We start from the raw sequence: 22,176 nt of genomic DNA, 5'->3' as shown, positions 1-22,176 counted from the left end.
TTGCACTGTATGTTTGTCTCTTAAATGGGGGAATAAAAACAAACAGTCGGCTTTCTCATTTCTCCTTTTTTCAGGATTTTGCTTCTAGCCTGACTTTGATTTGGTTATGGTTTGAATATAGACAAAGGGGAGAAGGGGAAGGTTTTCCTAGGATAGAAAGATGTTAAATGAATCTGTGAGGAAGATGATACTGAGTCAGGTTAATTTCTCCCAAATAAAAACTAAGAATGTTTGTGGGAGAATTTTTCTCTGAGTTTCTAAGAACATCCTTCCAAGGATTTGGTTTTTCATTCCAGTTTATATATATCTCCTTGCAAAGTTCTTTGAACACCATGACTGTCTAAAGCTATTATTAACCAAAACCAAGTGAATACTTGTGTGTATGTGTGTTTGTTTCTTGTGGAAGACAGGGAAGGAGGACAGGGTTGTTTTCCTTTTACAAAGAATTGTCACAAATAATGTGTGAGAAAATATTGAAATAGAGCACACACTGTTTTTCTCTTGGTGGGGTGATTGGTTAGCTAAGTTATTACATATTGCTTTTGTCCATGATGAATCAATGGAAATAACAAATCATGAGCAGTGACTGACCCCAGCCAAAATCAAAAATTTTTGTTCACAAATAACTGTGTATAACTGTGTCATGCTAAGTTTTCCTCCCAACACTGGCACAAAAAAGTGATTATGCTTCATGCTCAGGTTTGCGGGAAAGAAGATGAAAAGGAGGTAAAGACTAAATTGCCATTTGAAGTTTGAAAAGAACACTCACGCTCTTCTTCTGCACCACTTATTCAGCTCTAGCTTGGATACTGTGCATCTGCTCTTGCAAAATAATGCTCTTAAAAATTACTCTTAGTGATATTTGCACCAGAGGTTTACAGCAGCAAGCAGACAGTCTTTAACTTGGTTAAAAATTTGCACCACAGTTGAAAAGGAAGGATGTACTAGGTCTCAGGCTGCGCATAACACACCGGATGATTTGCACTCAAGTTAATGGAAGAAAGTAAGGCTCTTTTATCTTCATATTTCATCTTGGTGTCATTCCAGCTAACACCAAAGCTGTTAAGCACATACGCATTCACCCTGCTATTTTGGTAAGCTAGATGGTTCATGATGCATTTGTGCTCCGCCTCCCCCTGCCCCATTTGAAGTCAGTCACAGTATCTGTGTGGAGAAAAATCCATGGTAATTGCTTCTGCACTAAGTTTCTGCACTGAGTTGTTAGTTCAGGCCATTAGATATGTTGATATTTTTAAGGTTTTTTAAAAATATATAAATTATCAATCCAGTAAATCATTGATAATCCTTATTAAAAAAAAGTAGTAGAAAACTGTCTTATAGAAAAATTCAGTTTGCTCTTTTTGTTTTAGTGGGCCAATCCTTGTATGGCTAGAGACTAATTATTTTAGGTGGAGGACTGGGAAAGTTGGAGCAAGTTAGGTATGAATAGGCCCAGAAATAGACCTTTAATTGCATTTATTGCTCAGCTGATAAAGGTACAATTATTTTCATAGACTACGAGTAGCTTTCAGAATAAGAAAAAAACGTTTCTCTGAAATATTCTACCGCAGTGGTCTTAAACTGAAAAACAAGGACAGCCATTCAATGGAGAGCCTAAATGGATTTGAACAAAAGGCATGAAACTTCTCTAATTGCTTTCCGTGGCCTGGATACAGGCCTTGCAGGCAGAAAGGAAAGAATAAAAAGACCATCCTTCCAGAGAACAAGTACACGTGAAACAAAACGGTTCTCGAAGATGCTTTGCAATACTCTGCCCTTACCATAGTGCATATAGGGAAGAGTCCAAAGACCCTCAGGAAGGCGAGGAGGGGTGCTGGGGACAGGCACTTTACCTGTTTGAGTTTCCAACCAGCTCTGCGGTGCATTCATCAGGCATGCGCAGCTTTCCCTCTGTCACCCCAGCGAGCTGAAAGCACCAGCAGGTCCATTCAAAGCAGCCCCAGAATGACCCATCGGCAACTGGGACCTAGAATGAGACAAACACATGTGGAAGAAGTATTTTACCATCAAGAAATGCAAAGGCTAGTGAAATATTAACATGGTTTGTTTCACCCGTTCGGCAAGGCTGCACCTTGGCTTGATGAGGTCCCCAGAGAGCCAAGTTTGATTTGGAAGATGAGATTTTTGTAGATAAACAGGAAGTACCTCACCACCTTACCATCGAACATGCTAGCGCAGAAAAGCGAAGCACAGGAGCCTGCAGTAGGTTCATTTTTTTAAGCCAACAAATTGAAAGACTGTGCCTTTTGAAACAGGGAAACGTAAGGTGCTGACTGAAACCGTCTGCCTTTTAAGGTGCAAATAATCCATTCAGATAAAGTACAGCATTGCTCAGTTTTCACAGCCTTTTGAAAGAAAAGAAAAAAGTTCTTATTTCCACCGTCCACTGGCTGTAAAACTGGCCAGTGGACAGAAGGGCTGTGTTCTACTTCGCTTAAGGTGCTACATATTCATCTCAATCATCTAGTGCACCTCTCAAAAACATAATGTCACATTTGAGACATCACACCCAACGTCGGTTGTGTTAAGGCTCAGTGGATGGCCTCCAGATTTTACAGTGGAGCATCCTACTGGAGGGGCAGGACGGCAGTGGGAGCCGAGCAGTTTCATGATTTGCCCTGTGTGCTCAGTGCGTGACTGGAAGGAGCCAGTACTGGGTTAAACCATGCAGTGAAACCACACAATCATGACAGTGCACTAAAGGAAACAAATAGGCTCGGGTCCCATTCCATGGGAGACGTACAGCACCTCTGCAGCCTCCCTAAGTCATGGTCCGAGGGCCTCCAATTTATATTACATAATTTTCTACTTGTCTTTCCTTTGCTATTTTTGCACCAAATATGCTGTACAGGTATAGTCACACAGGAAGCCTAAAGAACAGAAACAAAGCCGTACTGCTCTTAGTTACACCCACAAACCCACATGGAAGGAAAATAGCGAAGTCTGTGGAGCTGAAGGTCTGTTAATGCCAGCAAAGCACGTTATTGCTCTTCATTGCAACCTCTTCTTGCAAGGGAGGGGCATGTAACTGTTACTCCCTCCCAAGCAACCTGCATAGCACACAAGCCTCTCACAAGCTCAGATGGGATGAGTGGGCTCTTAGACAGTAAAACACATCAACCATCCTAGTTTCACTTCATCCAGTTTTTCCCCCTGCCAAATTGTGCTTCCTTATAAAGACATAAAAAAATGAGAATAGCGTGAGGTTTATTCATTTGCCAACTCCTGGGCCCCAAAGGTCTGTCAGACAGGGGACTGCTTTTGGCAAACCACAAACTTTTTCGTACTGCTAGATCAAGCAACAGCTTGCCGAGCCTTGCTTCTCCACGTACCTGTTTTGCAATACTTTCCCCCACATCCCCACAGTAGCCTGAGCCCCATTTTAGCTCATAAGGCTCACAGGCTGTGAGGAGAGCGCAGCAGGGAGTGCTACAGCTAAAAGTACGTGAGAAGTGGAGCTTGCACCTCCAAGAAAAAGGCATCGTCTTACATTGCTAAGTTTCCTGCTGCTTTCCCCCTAAGAGAGTGGCCAGGGCTATAAATTGTAGGAGTGCTCCCAAAACCAAAGAAATAGGGTGTACAGACAATGTTTGTTCCTCAGTTCGCCTGAGCTGCTCCACCTAGGTCCTGCTGTACCTGCATTACCTGCACTGTTAAGGCAGCGGACTCAGGAAGAAAAAGGGGCAGCACAGGCAGATGGAAACATAGGATGGTTCGGGACTCAGCAGCCAAGCTCCACACCAAAGCCTTGCTCCCTGCACGCCAGCCGTTCTCCGTGCTGCCAGCTTGGATCTTTCCAACTCCAGGCAAGTGCTAACATGCCCTAGGTCTCCCCACATCCCACGTCCTCACAGGGGGTCAGAGGATGCAAGCCCGGAGCTGAGCCCTCGGAGCAGACCACAGCACCAGCCGAGGTGCACAGCCAGGTTGAGGGAAGAGGCAAATATCCATTTCCCTGCCTGGGCTGTTCCCCATCCTGCTCCTTGCACAGGCTTCCTCATTTTGTCGTCTCCACGGCTCTGCTTCCCTACTCCATTTCAGATCAACAAACGTCAGCGCAGGCAAATGGGAACCAGAGACAGGAACAGACGCACGGACGGTGGCCAGAGAAGAGAGAGGAGCGGGTTTCAAGGGGAGACAGAGAGCAGGAGAGGGAGACCTGAACAGGCGCTCAGAAAAGGGTCCTCAAGGAAGACCAGCAGAGCCTAGAGGACAGCAGAGTTAGCTATGAAGCTGGAGATGAAAACAACCCCATGTCCCTCAATACAGACAAAGTGACAAAATCTCATTTTTTTGTGAGTTTTAGGTGGCAACTACTATTTTCCATTAAAAAGAGCCTACACTGGGCCAGGCCTGCTCATGTGCAATTCCTGCCCACCTAATGAAAAGGAAAATGCCTAAGAACCACATAAGCCCACATTTCCATCCACGCAGGTCAGTGGCACATGTCAGCTACATGAATCAACTGCGCTCGTACTCTCTCAGCTTCACACAGGTGACCTTACCATGCCCTTTACATTCCTAACCACTGCAATTACATATCTAGCCAAACTCAAATTTCAAACTCCTACTCCCCTTTCTGCCTTCTCATACGTACATACACACCTCTGGGGACCCATGGAGGGAACACTACTGCCATAGTTACTGTAATATAACTAAAGCAACAGGGGATAATCAGTACTGGAAACACTGTTAAGAGGCTGAGCTTCTATTATGAATCTTGGCCTGTGAGACAGAGGAGTTCATCTTATAATGGACTTGTATAATTAATTATGCATCTTGTATAATTGATTTTAGTCAGGAGACATGCTAGATCAACTGAAGTTTGGAGTAAAGAATATGCTGGGCATGAGATGTAACCAGACTTAACTGAGAACATGGGAGTGATCGTTTTGCATGATTGAAGAGTAAAACTCTGCTGGCTTTAAGCTAGTGATAGGGCAGCTGAGTTTTCATTCAAATGGAATTTATTCTTAGGTAAACCAACTCGAATTCTCTTTTCAGATGAGATTTTCTAGACGAGCTAGTGCATATGCATTATTTTCTAGTTACCATACATCTGCACATAGCATTGCCGAGACTCCACTCAACAGCAGTGCTGAGGTGTTTGCTGCAGCTCAGGCGCCTCTGCTGCAGAGACACAAACCTGTCATCTGGCAGTGAATCACACGCATTCAGTTTTCACACTGCAGCTTTGGAAGGGGGAAAGGCATTCAGAGGCAGGCACATTCGACAAGCACACTCCCGGTGTACGAAAAGGAACTTTATGATTCTGTGGTTAGAAACCAACAGTGACTAAGAGATAATTTCTCCAGTGCATCCCAGCAAGACGCATGTGCTGGGACTCAACACTTCCTAAAATCAAGCTGCCTTGGCTAATAAGGATCTCTTAAACTTATTAATAACGATCTATGTCCTTCCATCTGAAATTGTGGCTAATAATATTTTCTGTGGACGACTTGCCCCTCGGTTGGGGTAGTATCTAGGAAAAGGCGCACCTACTGCATACGCAGCATTTCTGCTCTTAGCCAGATGCACCTACATGTGTCTGTTGACTGAGACCTGGAACTGAGACCACGTCTCTTCAGGTCTCAGCACTGTTCGCTTTGTGGTCACAAGGAGCCAGCTTTTCACCTAACACAAAGGGATTCAGCATCTTCAAAATCTACGGAGCTACTTCACCTCACACCAGCAGATGTGCAGGTGTTTAGGTTTTACAGACAACAGTTCTTCAAACAGAGCTCAAGGTAATCCATAAAGTCACTATTCACAGATTTCTGGCTGCAGTCTCAGAAGCTACATTTATTTTCTCTCGTATAACCTGTTCTAAAACAATGTCTGCCTCTAAAAGAGATGGGATTGTTGACTTTTAGTGTGCACTAAGAAACTTGCTTACTTTCTAGTGTTTCGGGATTATGGGAAGGATGGTGAAGCAGGGGTGGCTTCTGCTAAATTTCTTTCTTCCTTTTTAAAGTTGTTAATACCCAGAAGTCTACTACCTAAAGTTTACAACACGGATTTAGCCTCATTTTGCTGCATTTTCACAAATTCTGCAGAGGCCCAGAAATTTCCTTTGGGAAATGCCGTTTCAATTACATTTAATAAAAAAATGAATTCAATAACTTGCAGCTCCCTTTGTCCATGCCTTAGTCATTGACAGTCATGGTTTTTTGGAAGAAGTGGTAGCGTCAGTAGATCCTCCATTTTCTCAAGAAGGTCATATTTGAAAGGTTAACTATAGTGGCAACCTCTGTCATGGTAGGAAAGGAAGACACAAAAACCCACCTTATATAATTTGTGGTTATAGTATCACTACCAGCTCCCCAGCTGGGGACCTCACAGATGCACACGATGGTCGATTACCTCCCTCAGAGGCTGAAAACCCCTGTGATCTACCAGCTTCCTCTTCTCTGTAGTCTGGGGACAAGTTTTAGTAAAACAGTGGTCTCACATTATAAGCAAATGATGGGAAGTAATAAGTGTGCTTTGATTTTGGACACCTACTTGTCATGATAAAACAAAGGTTGAACAGAAACAGCTTTCAATACCCATGAAAGGCTCTCATCTTCCAGTGTGATTTCTTTTCTTTCTTGGAGGGGCTTCAGAGTTCTAAGCCTACGAAAGAGAAACAAAAGACAAACCAGAGACCAATCAGCAGTGTCAGTCAGTACTCCGGCTGACCTCAAATTACAGGAGCGGGTGCCAGGAAGCAAATTCAGAGTATAAGTGAACAAAACAAGAGCAAAAGCTCTCCCCCGGGGTCCTGGAGAACCTCACGTTTCTTTGCAACAGTCCTCCAGGGGCATAGCCCTTGCTGAAGTGCAGATTTCCACCGAGATGTGCAAGCTGACACATGCTCAGGGAGAAATTTTAACTGGGTCAGTGGAGGTGCAAGGCTTCATTTTCTCGTCCTCTGAAGGTTTGCAGCACCTGCCTATTGGCAAGAGGACATCTGGTATCAGAATTAACACTGCAGCATCTGTCACCAGCACAGAAGGCCCTGGGAACGTTTTTGCCTAGTAAAAAAGAGAAGAAATATAAGTTATCCCTGAAGTAGCCTTTGTAACACATTTCTCAACATGTTTTGCAAAAATGCACCCATTTCACATGTAGGAAACGTAAGTGCTAACTGCTGGGAAATCAGACAGTTTCTGGCTGCCTGTTCCGATAATGAAATGGAATTGCCTTCTTGAAAGCCATATGCACCCATTTTTTGGCTAAATATGATGCATCTGCTCCTGGTAAAGTCACCTAGGGCTAAGCTCAAGATCACAGAACTCACTTGGATGGGGCACTCTGGCCAACCTTTCATCCAGCCTGCACTTTAACGAAGGTCAACTTTGAAGGTACATTAGGTTGCTCAGGGCTGGGTACTTTTCACCACTCCATCTTTCCTATCTATAAAATGAATGAAATGATGTTATGATTGCAGAGTAAAAGGCATGAGAAAGAAGGCTGGGAAGGTCAACATGACCCAGGACAAGATTACAATACTGAAGCCATCCCAAACAGGCCTTTCTCTAACTTGTTTCTGAAGACCTTTACTGATGGACATTCCTTGGTTACTCAAGATCATCTATTCCAGCATCTTATAATCACTACCAATAAAAGTGGTAGTTTAGCCTGAAAATCCTTTCACAGACTTAAAGCCAGTACTTCTTATTCTATTTCAAGCGGACATGGAGAACATTTACTCCTATCTTCTTTGTATTTATGTATCTGAAGATATCACATCTTATAGTAGACTAAATGACCCCAGGTCTTTCAGCCCTTCCTCAGACCCACCAGCAGTCTTGCTTGCTGTTCTCTCTGCTCTGTCAAATTGGTTGACATCTTTCTTGAAGCCATGAAAAATTGGACTCACTACCTTCCAAGATCCTATTTCTCTGAACCCACAAGCACAGTCCTCAAATAATTTCTTAGTTGTTTTACAGGGGAGAAAAAAATCAAGCGGGCCCCTGTGCTAGATAAAAGATTGTGAATTCATAGATCTGAAAACAGCATTCTTGTTCCAGAAAACAGGAATTAGGTAATAAGCTTTCACCATAATAATATAAAATAAATCTTAAAGCTATAATGTCAAGGGAAGCATAGATTGTGAAAACTATATATAGCTAAAACGAATTATACAGCTAAAAATAAATTTTCAAATTATATGCTTGTATTTTGCCAGGAGTTGTCACAATCCTGGGCCTGGACATAACTGGCAACACCTACTACAAAGACTGTGGAAAGAGGAGCTAGGAACATAACTTATTCTTTCCTTCCCCTGCAGAGATGACATAATATCCTTTTAGTTTAGAAACCAGAGAAATGCATACTGATTAGGCCAAATATATAACCAAGCTCTTTTGGTGGTGAGTTTGCACACAAATAGCTCAGCTCACTGCTCTGTGGTTGGGGACCACAAGAATTCCTTGCAAACCCCATCCCGACCAAAGGTGGTTGAGTCACATGCTTTGACATCTCACTTGTATGGGATGGGGCCTGAAGATGGACCAGAAAGAGAAGTTAGCTTAGCTCTTTTGAAAACCCAGCTAAAATCTGTAAAAGCTATCTGGTAAACATGCTCCTAGATATACAAGGTGAGCACCCTCCCTGCAGAAGCATAGTTAGGAGAGGGTCGTGCATGCTGGGGAGGCTGCACTGCCCGGCTGGACACTGCAGCAGCCACAGCCACCATGACCACTTGGTAGGCGAGAGGGAGATGGCTCTTGACCCCTTGGTCCAAAACGACCACTGTCAGCAGAAAGAGCACCTCTCTGCAAAAAAAAGGTAGGGAGCATAGCATCTAACCCATCAAGACTACCTGCTGCTGGGACCACAGCCAAGAAGCCCTCATTCTGGCCATGGTAATGCACGTCCTCTCCGTGTCCTGGAGGGTGTGTTAATCACCTGTGGCTTGAACAGCTAGATAGCTGACCCTACTTGCGGGCTGATGTCCCATCCCCGTTCCCAGGGAGGTGCCCGATGCCCAGGGCTGGGGCTGCCCCGGTGTCCCCTGGCTGCCCTGCTCCTGGCTGGGAGGTGGGACAGGTCCTGGCTGCCAGGCCCTGCCCTGCTGCCCCAAGGAGCCCCTGGCCCCGCTGCGCCCTGGCACAGGCAGGGAAATCACCTGCCATCCCACTCCACTGCTGCGAGATACGGTCTGATTTCTCTGGGGTGGGGGGTGGGAAAGGGTATAAATAAAAAAGACAAAGCGCTCTCCTGTTTTTACTTTATCTCACTACCGCGAAGGGTAAGGCGGAAAGTACCAGACTTGTAAAGCACACTATTGTCTTTCATTTTGTACATGTGGAAATTTTGGACGAATGTGTCAAAACATCCGAATTCCTCTGGGAACTGTTTTTACTTAAACAATTGATAATCTGAACCTGCTTACAAAAACAATACCCTGAAGGTTAGATCTGGTCAGGATTACTTTCTGTATATAACGTGTCTAGTGAGTCACAAGTGTCGGGCCACTGCCTGTGTAAAAAGCTGAATGCAACTCAAAGTGCTTCCAGGGGAAAAATAATACACTCGAAATCTATTCAACATACCAAAAACGTACACAGAGAACAACCTGTGACCGAACTGTCAGACCAACCCACTCATCCGCATTTGCAAATCACATTTCCTCTTGTAATAGACATCGGCATCTGAGTTCACCACCATCCTAATCTAATAGTTATTCCCAAATAGTTAAGTGAGGGTAAAGTCTCACAAAAAGAGTGGATGCTACTGAGGGAATACATGTCAAATATCAAGGAAGGCCACAGTGGGGTTTGCCTACATCAGGGAATTTTTTCCCGGTGTTTGCCAGTATTTTACCTGTCTGTTGCTATGAGGGAATGGTTGGTAGCAATGCTAGGAGCACACCTGTGGCCAGCCTGACCACATCAGGGTGTTCAAGCCTGGAGGAAGGTGCTCCACCCAACCCAGTAACGCCAAGGACCAGAAAACCTCTGCTGTGATACCACCATCCTCCACTTCAGTGCTGGCAAAACCCCGGCTTAGTTATTCAGCAATGACCAAAGGTAAAACTTTGGAGCCCTTTCCAGCGTAGACAAGGTCAGAATGAATGACCGAAACCTCTGCCACCTGGCCATCTTCCGAAGAGAAGAAAGAAGAAGGGCAGAGGGGGGCGGATGGGAGGATGCAGGAGCGCTACAGTCGCTTGGCTGCACAGGGACAGGGCGCTTACTGCCTCTCACTCTTCTCTCCCCTGAGCGTACAGCATCCTCCCTCTCTTCTGATCATGTTTTTAAGGCCGTAAGATGTTGGGCAGAAGACTACTGTTTCGGTAGACCACTAGATGGCAGGAAACGGCAGGGATTGAGCACCAGCTGCGCCTTCCTCCCCTGCAGGGAGGAGGACCCCCGATTTCCCCCCCAGTCCCCAGCTGCGAGCCAAGCCTGCAGTCCGGCCCTCCTAAATCCAATGTCTGCATCAGAGTGGAGACATAAACCCTCTACACCCAGCAAACCTCAAATTAATTTTCTCCTTTTCTTTTTTTTTGGGGGGAGTGTTTGATATTTTGGGGATTCTTTGGGTTTGCTTCATCTTCTTACAGTGCTGAAAGAAGACATGGTACCTGTTTTGAGATGCCAGCTGAACTGTGGCACGATGCGTGAATAGAGCCCGTTCTTTTTAGGGAAGGGCAGGTGCTTTTCTGCAGTTCTATGGAAGACAGGATGACGTGCCACCAGCCAAAAGAGACTTTCATTGATTAAGAATAAAACAAAACCCTTACATCTTAAATTATATCCTTAATGCTCACCCTTTTGCTCCTTCTCCTGAAGTGTTATGCGTTGCTGTGAATGAGTGGTTTAGGGGCCACTTAAAGAATCACCGTCAAAGGTATTAGCAAAAAGTGATTTTAATGGAAATTTATAAAAGTGCAACTTAACAGTGTTTGATGGCAAAGTTCACTCTATCACTTGCTACATGGATGAAGCATACAAAGGAAAATTGTGTTAGAATTGAGCTGGAATGATTTATACAGAGACCGAGGATGAAAAGGGTAAGGGAGACCCTCCTGTTGAGTCACGAGGTTCAGAGACGACCCCCTTGCTTTCTAAACTCCTGATGGAGCTTAGGTGTGGCTGGATCCGCTCCAAGTCCCAGACTTGGTCAACGGTTTATGTCTAAGGGATTACATGAGTTTAGCAGGCAGTCTAAGGTTCATTCACAGTTTTAAAGTGAATCACAAGATTTTAGTAGCAGTTAATCATCAACTAATCTAACATTTACAAAGTAAGTTAGTAGAGTCTACTACAATCATGACAGTGACTTAACTAGAGATTTGAGATGATAATATTTATACTATACTTGCCAGCAGGTACCTCCATAAATTCACACACACATGCACACAGACACAAAGATAGATAAATATGCAAAGGTATACCTGTTAAAAATTCTCCTTGAGTCCAGTGAAATATTCACATCAAATGTCTTGGCATTTCTCAACAGGCTAGGGGTTGAGCCTCGAGGAGTGTTTCAGCCCAGGTCCAATCGCCGGTCAGCAACAATCCTCTGAATATCACAAACTCTGGAGTCTGCGAGCTCTGAGAGGTGTCGCACTCAGAGGGAGATACTGGGCACAGCCCACTGCGGTCCAGGAGAGCTCAAAGCGTCTCACTTGGGACCGCTACCTATAGGTTCACAAGATGATTGACTTTAGTCATCCCTAAACTTCCATCCTGGCCACAGTCCAAGGTGGTAGTTACTAAAATTCTCAAGATTTCAGTAACAATGGTACCATTCCACTCGAGTTACAACTCAGATAAGGGTGTCAGGGGATGACGAATTATCCCTGCTCTCGTTTCCCACCTGGGCCAGGCAGCAGGAGTTCCTGGTATGGTCAGTGCTGTTCCCCCACCTCAGCGATGCAAGAGTTCTTGGTAAGGTCAAGGGATGCTTCACTACCCAACTCATTACACAAAGGCCAATATTTAACGGGATTTCCTGAGATCATAGAGCAGCCCGAGGGGGGGGTGGGGGGCGGAAATGCACCACTGCATGTGTCCAGAGAGAAAGTCCCACAAAACTGTTGAAATTTCAGGGCTAAACAGGTTTACTCTGAGCAGATTTCAGCACGACCAGCTGGGGTATCATTTTTATTTGCATTTTTGGCCAGGACAACTCTCGTTTGCTTAACCAGAGAACACCAAACCCATTTTACAATATTTATTCATTTTCAAGTCTTTTCTCTAAGTCTATGCTTTTTAATTACTCTGATGTCAGTGAAAGACTCTGTCATCCAAAAAGTTATATTCCAAACAGAAACAGAGCAAGATTCTTCTTAACAATATCTCTGCCACCTCCTGTCTTTCTTGACTCAGAGAAATCCCCTACAAGCATGGAAGCTGCCCCCTGTCCCATCCCTGCCTGGAACCCCTGCTGTGCCTGGCCACATGAAGCCAAGGCAGGGAGCTGAACGGCTTTCATTTTGCTGACTTTCTGACTGCCACGGGTCCCAATCCCCACCCCCAACCTGCTAACAGGCTGCCTCATCTGCAGGGCTTGGTTCTACTTGGCTCTCCCAAATTAACTGCTAAAATAATTGACTTTCTTTTGATTTTCTTAAAATAACTTGTTTCTTTTGAACTGAATTTCTCTACATTTTCTAATCCCATCCAGTTTTATCTCTCACAAATACAATATTTCAAAACTTGCTCATCTTTCCTCAGAGCTTCTTTCTCCTTCAGAAAGTAACTAACCAAAATGTAAAATAAAACCTTATTTGCCACACAGGATATAATCAAACATCCCAAAACTGACCTTGGCATGTTCCCCCTGGACCCCGACTCTGGTGTGGGATTCATCCCACCTACTGCAGACAGCTACAGTGGAATGCTGTATCTGAGCTAACCACCACCAGGCTCCCTTAAGACTCAAGTGAGAAAAATGAATCATATCTCACAATTTGTGCACATTATAGTTAAGTGGGCATTGCATGAGTCACACCATAAAAAGGCTGATTCACTCCTTGATTGTGAAGAAAGCCTTCCCGTCCACAGAGTAGGGACTCAGTGACTTCATTATGAGCTTCACTAAGGATAACATGACTTCCTTTGGTCTGCTGTCATACGCTTATTTTCCAGCATCCGCAAGCCTCCTTTCCAACTGCGGTAAAGTACATCTGCCTGGATCAATTAAGGCAGGTCTAAGAACGAGATCTGCTCACCTGATCTGTGTGCTGGGTCTAAGTTTGATCCATTGGGTTTAGATCCAGGACCGAAGATCCTCAATTCATATTAATTTGTGGACATCCTGCTACCACAACAGATAAAAACTGAGTAGGAATCAAAACTACCACAAACCATGGCAGAAAGTACCAATCTCAGCCCCTCAGACACAAAGGAGTGGAAGCAACTGAGCTACAGGGTTGTTCCCAGGAGCTCAGAGCAGTGACCATGCTGGACAACTTCCATGGAGAAGGTCCCAGTGCAAGAGCTGGAGCGCACCCTTCTGGAATGCAGGAGAACAGAGCTGCCTTCTTCCCCCCTAACACGAAGGTGGCAGCAAAGGGAAGTCAAAGATTTGTATGAGTGAAAAACTTCAGGCCAGCCCATAGGTTTCCTCTGATCCCTGTAGCATTTGAAGTGAGATTACAGATTTTTAGGTAAACAAGGAAAAGTAGGGTGGGTCTGATGTTATGGTTTTCACATCAGATAAAGCAAGTACAAAGCAAGTGGTGGGGAGAGATTGAATCCCAGCTTGTCCCCACCATATTCTGGGATAAATATCTTCTGAGGGCTCTTGGTAGATGAGCCAGAAGGAAGAAAATTAATAATAAAAGAAAATAATATTTTTATAGTTTCATGTTTGTCTAAGCAGAGAGCATCTGAGGGGAGCAGACATACCACGCAAGCTGTTGCAGCTACAGTTAACCTCTTTCCATCACAGAAGAGGACAATATGTGGGGGCAGGGATGTTAAATTCCCTGGCGAGATTTACTGTTAGAGCAAATCTATTAAAGTCATTGAAAGATAACCGTTAGAAACACTCATCAAGCATCACTGTAGAAAGTAAATGAAAACCAAAGACCAAATCCTGAATTACTGCTTCTCCCCTTCTTCCTTAGCCAAAGACAGGGCTCCTGGAGGAACCATCAGAGAGCAACGTCCACGAAGTCAGGAGAACACCAGGTCAGCCATTTAGTATAATCCCTCTTTCACGAATTACAGAAATGGAGGAGAGGGAGGAAGAAAGAAAGGGGATTTACTCGAGGTCTACCCAGCAGATCAGCACAAGCACGGGAAGAGCAGCCAAGCCTGTGGCTGGCAGCGCGCCCTTGGGACCAGCAGCAGAGCGGAGAAGGACTGCAGGGTGAAAATTTCCTCCCTGCATTTACTATTCTGATCCTTGTTAATTGCCTTACCCAAAGGACTGTCCCAGCAAGGCACACAAAGTACAGCTTTCCACAGCCAGAAAAGACAGTTATTGCGCTTAACTATCACTTATCTCCCAAAGAATAGAAAACAAACATAACCTTTTACAGGGCCCCAGAGAACTGTAATTTGCCCAAATATGGGTGAGGAAGACTATTAATTCAATCTTGAAAATTTTAACAAGATGTCTAAAATTAATCTCCCTAGCATTCTCACGGGTCTTTTTCCATGTATAAATATCCTTTGGCTAGCTACTGTTTTTCCAGAATAAGGGCTATACTACCAGCATGTATACCTTTGATTACTAGTTGCACGGGATTAGATTATCTTTAACTTTTAATTGGTTTTGCTTTGCTTTGACACTCTGAAGCACTAGATACACACTCTACTAGATTATTCTGTTACTTAAACGCAGATAGACTTGGTTTAAAAATTGTGTATTACCACAGTCTGTGTTTTGAGACAGCTCCTACTTTTGAAGTACACAGAACTTAAATTCCTACCGGTATTCCCATAGCTGCTTCAACACCACTCCTACAGCAACACTTCCATTATAGGAACCATTTGATGCCATGGAGTAAATTGCACATACTGAGAGGATACTGTGACCTTTGAGTGTTTTTCTTTCTTGTAGAGCTTCCGTCATCGATGAGGGCAACTGAGACGTCTGCATCCACAAAGAAAAAGGACTGCAGCCAGTCAGACAACTTCACGTAGAGATGACTTTTGCAACCAGCCAAGCTAAAAATACTCATCCCCCATCCACACATGCAAGATTTGATTAAGGCCTGCTGGCTATTAAAAGGCAAAAGCAGCAGTGTTTTACACGGCCGCCTCAGGCAGTGCCCCAGGGGCTAGCAACAGGTAAAGCTCACAGGAAGACTCAGGACCTCTCATTAGGTTATCTGATCTGACACACAGCTCTTTTTTGATTTCCTCCAAACTCATTCAAGGGTCAAGTTTTGATTTCCTCCAAACTCATTCAAGGGTCACAAAACTCACAGAAACAAGTGAAGCTGCCTACATTGACAATACACAGCAGGCAATGTCAGAGCAGACCATGGGTGATGGGAGCAGCTCTTCCAGGGAAAAGAGCTCTGAATGATGAAGTTCTGGTTTTCCTCTTATAAACGGGGACTGAACTGTGGCCCTCCCCAGAGTGAAAAAACTATGATAAGGAGAAATAAACATCATTAATTTCTTCTAAGATAGTGCAGAGCTTGCAAAGGTTTTTGGAATAATAAGCAGGCACAGCACAGCTTTTCAGGTGCCAAATAGAGGTTTTAATGTACTTCCTTTCAAAAAACTATTTTTTTCCTACTACCCCATCTTTGTTTTCCCTGAATTTATTACAAATGTAATTTTGTTCTCAGCAGGAAGATTATATGTGTAACGGATGAAGGACTGTATTCAGGGTGTGGCGCACACAGAGTGATACCCTATAATTTTCACAGACATGTAGGTGTCTCTGTCACCTCGTAATTGCTTCACTATGTCTAAACCACAGACTCAGTCTCTGCCAACAGTCAGAGAAAAAGGGGGTGCAGAAGGGGAACTGGCCCCAGCAAGGCAGGCAGGGGCTGAGCTGGGCACAGCCAGGGCACAGCCACACGCCACCCCTTGGAATTAAATACTGAGGTTTGGGCTGACAATGTGCCAAATTGGGTCCAACAACTTTGGGGAGGGGAAAAAAAAAAACCACTTTGAAAAATCTCCAGGAGTTTCAGGTGTATGAAAACAGCATTTTTGTCTAAACAAACACAAAAAGTATTTGGCAGCTCTATCCAGAAAACTGCGCTCTCTGGGACACCCCAGAGGAGGGGGATGTTTACACTGATGCTGTCCTGGTTTCGGCTGGGATGGAGTTGATTTTCTTCCTACCAACTGGTATAGTGCAGTGTTTTGGATGTAGTATGAGAATAATGTTGATAACACACTGACGTTTTAGCTGTTGCTAAGTAATGTTTACGCTAGTCAAGGACTTTTCATCTTCCCGTGCCCAGCCGGGTGCACGGGGGACTAAGAGGGAGCGTGGCCAGGACGGCTGGCCCAGCTGGCCAATGGGCTATTCCATACCATATGACGTCATGCTCAGCATATAAAGCTTGGGGAAGAAGAAGGAAGGGGGGCACTTTCGGAGTGATGGCGTTTGTCCTCCCAAGTCACCGTTACGCGTGATGGAGCCCTGCTTTCCTGGCGATGGCTGAACTCCTGCCTGCCCATGGGAAGTAGCAAATGAATCCCTTGTTTTGCTTTGCTTGCATGCGCAGCTTTTGCTTTCCCTATTAAACTGTCTTTACCTCAATCCATGAGTTTTCTCACTTTTACCCTTCTGATTCTCTCCCCCACCCCATTGTGGGGGGAGTGAGTGAGTGGCTGCGTGGGGCTTAGTTGCTGGCTGGGATTAAACCACGACAGATGCTCAGGTCAGTGGTACGTACCTGTAGCGTTTAATGCAGACATCATAAACGATCCCTTGAGTTTTTGACATAAGAAAGCTTTTCAGAGTTTGTCTCCTCATAAGTTCTCCTAAAAAGTTGACAGAAATGTTCAGAGAAAGATATTTTCTGACGAAGATGATTCTTTTTTTCCAGATAGATTGTTTTGATGTAGCAAAGAATTAAAAATTAATTCTGTGAGAATGTAAGATTTAATTTCCTCTTTATCTGAATAGGTGTTTTATTATTTCATCTGAAAATGCTCTTTTAACTCATGCGTGGCTTTCTTTTATATCTACTAGCTAATCAACTAACCTGTTACGATATCAGCTGCTGTTTTAGAAGCGGTTGCCTTGGATAAGAAACGTATGAGACCTTGAAAGGATAGGGCAAATAGAGCTTTAATGGTAGGCAAATAAATCTTCTGCCATCTTTAAGTTTGCATCACGGTAAAATCATCGCCTTACTCCATGATGACTCACATTCCTTAAGGAAAGAGAAGGCAAAGGTAGGAAGCACTTTCAACCTGATTGCACATTACTCATTTCCTGAGCCCTCAACCTCTGACCCTCCGCCAAGGCACAACACCCACTGCCCCCAGGCACCCCTGCAGCTCCAAGGGCTCTGCACACCCATGCCCTCCTCTTCCTCGGGAGGGAGGAGGAGGAGGGGACAGGAAGCTGTGGGCCTCTGAAGCACTCAGAGCAGCAAAAAATCACTGAAAACCACATCTCGAACAACTGAAATAGATGAGCGCTGTCTGTTCTAGTCACCGAATGAGGGAGAGTCCCATGGGGAAAATGGAGGTTGAGACTATGCTCATTCACACACCCAAGGAGGCCAAATCAAGATTACATATATAAGCTTTTCTTTCTATCATTTTGTAACTTCCATTTATATAAGGGTATAATGCTGTTTTTCTTATTATTCATCCTGTTATCTGGGTAAGCTACTTCTTTTAGGATTTCCTTTCTGCTGTTTAATTTCAAGGGCAGACAGTGCTGTTTTTGGCCATGCTTCCGTCTTTTCTGTTCTTCATGCAATTAACTTCAAACATTCAACACAAAAGAGGAATTCACACACCCTTTTCCCGGCCATTACCAGCCACCCTTTCATCGGTGGAATCTTTGTTGCCCATTCCCGTTAATTTCGCCAATAAGGTAACCGAAATCATCGTTCATCCATTTAGGACAAACACTGTCTTTCCTGTTGCCCTCTGTGAACTGCTTCACAACAGCACCCTGAGGGCAGCGGGCTTCCCCTTGAACTCCCAAAACTGTATTTTGGGCCTCACTGAGTATTTTGTGGCACCACCAGACAAATTCCAGTCCAAGCAAGTCCAGGAAACTAAATAAGTCGCAGCCAAACGTAAATGCAGTTACTTGCTACCTAGTACCCCAGCTTGGACATTTTGAGCACAGCTTTCAGAAAGTCCCCCCTTTGCAGGTAATCTAACTACTTACACACTTTAAGAATACAAGGGGTTTTTGCCTTTAAAACACCCACTGCTTTAAATAGAGTATAGAAGAGGGGATCTCCTTGCTGATATCACTCAACTTCAAATTAGGCCAACCAGGAAATGCTGCCCATATAACGCATTATTTTTGGCCTTAAAATGACGCCAGCTGGTAAACTAGGAGCTAGGGAGAACTAGGAAGGGTTTTGCTGAATACATTAAAGTAAATAGAAACGAACAATTTTTCCTGGACTCTAATAATTCATCAAAGAAAAGGACATAAAGGTTTGCAGAACAGTTCAGGAAGTGTTGATACATAAGTTTCTTTTAGTTTTAGTGAGGGTCTTCTGTCTTCATGAAAAGCATTGCAGCTCAGTTCTTACACACTCTGTTGGTCATCTGTACTAGGGATGTGACCTCTATAGGATTGAATGGCCTCTTACCATGTCAATGTGGCGGGTTTCGCGTGAGGCAGCCCAAGCGTGCATTCCCATACAAAAAAGACATTCTTTGTGGCCCTTTAAGACTGAACATATTACCAGTCTCACCTGAGCATCACATGAATAATATTTTAATACCATAAATGTCTCAGGTGAACATATTTCTAGCTAACAGGCAAGAAAATTCTTCTCCTGGGTAGCTGAGTTGAAGCAAGGACGAAGAAATAGGTCATACTTACATCTTCACATTTAAGTACAGAAAGAGCTTTTGCTCCATCTCAGTAGGCAGGCATGCATTTTTTTCCATGCAAGAGTCTTAAAAATTTCTGCAGTTTGCCAAAAGATTGTGTAATGGCTGTAAATGTCCTGTGCTGCTTGGGGCCTGTAACTTAAGTGGATGTTCCAATTTAGATTCATTTTAAACAGAAGCCAAGATTATATATGAATCCCATAACTTAAAATGAGTTAACTTTTTTGCATTTTATCCTCCCATGCGTTAGATTGATTTCCCAGCTTTCAGTTTCAGCAGTAAGTCACTAATACAGTAAACAAACTCCATGCAAGTAATTTTGCATATAAGTAACAAATGGACAGGAGACAGAATCAAGAATGACATTCAACCTCTTTGACCTTCATGGTATGTTTGAACTTCAGCCTCTATATGGAAGACCTTCTACTACAACGTTTGCTGCAAGCAGATCCAGGTTGCATATTATTTATTTGCTTATGAGAGACGATTAAATCTCCAGCGGATATTTCTCCAAGATTGTAGCTAAGAGCCAAAGTCTTCTAAAATTATTTATCTTGGGCAAATTCATGAATACAGTCACGTGGGATCAGCTTAGTGCCTTTGAAGCCTCGTCTAAACCACAATGCACACATTACATCATTCAGTATTACATCAATCAGTGCCTGCCACCCATCTTTGTATGAGCTGAACAATAGATCCAGGTAACGTAAAACCACAAAATGGAATATATGCAGCTGTTTCGCATGCCAGTAATTAATGAGTTTATTTCACAGTATTAATGAGTATTAATTAATTAATTAATGAGTATTAATTAATTAATGAGTATTAATGAGTTTATTTCACAATTTATTCCACATCAAAAGCCCCAGAAATCTCACTGAACAAAAAAAGGTGGTTTAATGCCCTACACAAAATGGACTATCAAGAAGGCTAAAGCATGAATCCTCACCGCAAGCCTTTATCCCTTGAGCTAAGACATTAATTGGTGATATGTGTAGTGCACATATTCCCCCTCCCACAGAAGCTATGAATGCCTCTGTAGCTTACAGGGTAAGATAACATCTTTCAGCAAGAGAAGAAATAGCCTCTGCTTCTTTTTCTCTATGCTACGGCTGATTAGGAAGGGATGGTAACAAATTTGGAGTCAACCTGGGGACCCTGGCATTCTCTTGCTAGGTTGCTGCAAGCCAAAGATATTGGGGTTAACATTCTCGCTGGCAGATCTCTCTCCAATCAATATTATGCTTTACTAGCTCTCAGGCAGACCCTATAGAGGGTATGAGGTACTCCAAACATGGACCAGTCCCCCTTTTTACTAATTACTATTCCTGGAAATTGAAGGCTGCTGATTTGCCAGCTATGTAAAAAGAAATAAATTTACATTTTGTCTAAATATATGTTTGATGACAACACACAGTAACAGAAAAACCGTTACCAGTTTTAGAGACAGGTACAGCCTTGTAATTAACTTTGGCAAAACACTGGGACTCATGGAACTGTCTCCTCCTTGGGACCTACTTAAATGCAGATTTTCTCTGGAGTTTCCTGTAATCCATCAATTTGACAGTCTTTGCTGGAATATCAGTTTAATAATATCAGCCTGATATTTATGGAGGCTGCCATTTTTACTGGAGGAGAATTGAATGCAACTGCCCAAATTAGATGCTGACTTCCTTTTGGAATATGGATGTGGAATAACTTCCTGGACAGAAAAGAATAGAATAGAACAGAATAGTTCAGTCAGAAGGGACCTACAACGATCATCTAGTCCAACTGCCTGACCACTTCAGGGCTGACCAAAAGTTAAAACATGTTATCAAGGGCATTGTCCAAATGCCTCTTAAACACTGACAGGCTTGGGGCATCAGCCACCTCTCTAGGAAGCCTGTTCCAGTGTTTGACCTCCCTCTCGGTAAAGAAACGCTTCCTAATGTCCAGTCTAAACCTCCCCTGGCGCAGCTTTGAACCATTCCCACACGTTCTGTCCCTGGATACCAGGGAGAAGAGATCAGCACCTCCCTTGCCACTTCTCCTCAGGAAGCTGTAGAGAGCAACGAGGTTGCCCCCCAGCCTCTTTTTCTGCAAACTGGACAAGCCCAAAGTCCTTAGCCACTCCTCATAGGACATGCTTTCCAGCCCTTCCACCAGCTTTGTTGCCCTTCTCTAGACGCATTCAAGGACCTTCACATCCTTCTTAAAAGGATGCACACAGTACTCAAGGTGAGGCCGTAGCAACGCCGAATAGAGCAGGATAATCACCTCTCTTGAGTATACTTCTACAAGGCCTCTCATCCCTCAGGAGGGTCAACAGCACCTCCCAGTTTGGTATCATCAGCAAACTTGCTAATTGTGCATTCAACTCCTGCATCCAGATCATTGATAAATATATTGAACAGCACTGGCCCTAGAACTGAACCCTGAGGAACACCGCTGGTGACGGGCACCAGCCAGATGTAGCCCCATTCACTACAACCCTTTGAGCCCTGCCCTTCAGCCAGCACACCATGTACCTGCTCATCCCACAGTTGGACAGCTTGTCCAGAAGGATGCTGTGAGGGACAGTATCAAATCTAAAATCCAGAAAAGCTACCTCCACCGCCTTCCCTTCATCTGCTAGGCAGGTGACCTTATCATAGAAGGCTATCAAATTAGTTAAACAGGTCTTTCCCTTTGTGAACCCATGTTGACTGTGCCTGATGATTGCATTATTCTTTAAATGCCTTTCAATAGTACCCAGTATGGTCTTCTCCATAATTCTTCCAGGTACTGAGGTTAGACTAACAGGTCTGTAGTTCCCTGGGTCTTCCCTCATGCCCTTTTTGTAGATTGGAATAACACTGGCTAGCTTCCAGTCAGCAGGGACCCCCCCCCCAGACTCCTAAGATCTTTGGTAGATGATCGAGAGGGATCCTGCCGTAACATCTGCTAGCTCCTTCAGAACTCTAGGATGAATCCCATCAGGCCCCATGGACTTGTGAACATTCAACTGATGCAACTGGTCCCTTACAATTTCAGTGTCTACAAATGGAAAGTTGTTGACTTCCTGCAGTCGTGGTCCTTCAACTCAGAGGACTGGGGAACCCAAGGTCTATCAGTATTATTAAAGACTGAGGCTAAAAAAGTATTCAATGACTCCACTTTTTCTTCATCCCTATTTGTCAGATGACCATCTTCAGCAAGTATTGGTCCAATG

This window comes from Calonectris borealis, chromosome 1 (genome assembly GCF_964195595.1).
Source record: "Calonectris borealis chromosome 1, bCalBor7.hap1.2, whole genome shotgun sequence".
In the NCBI taxonomy this organism is placed as follows: Eukaryota; Metazoa; Chordata; class Aves; order Procellariiformes; family Procellariidae; genus Calonectris; species Calonectris borealis.
Note: the sequence above shows the minus strand (reverse complement) of the source record.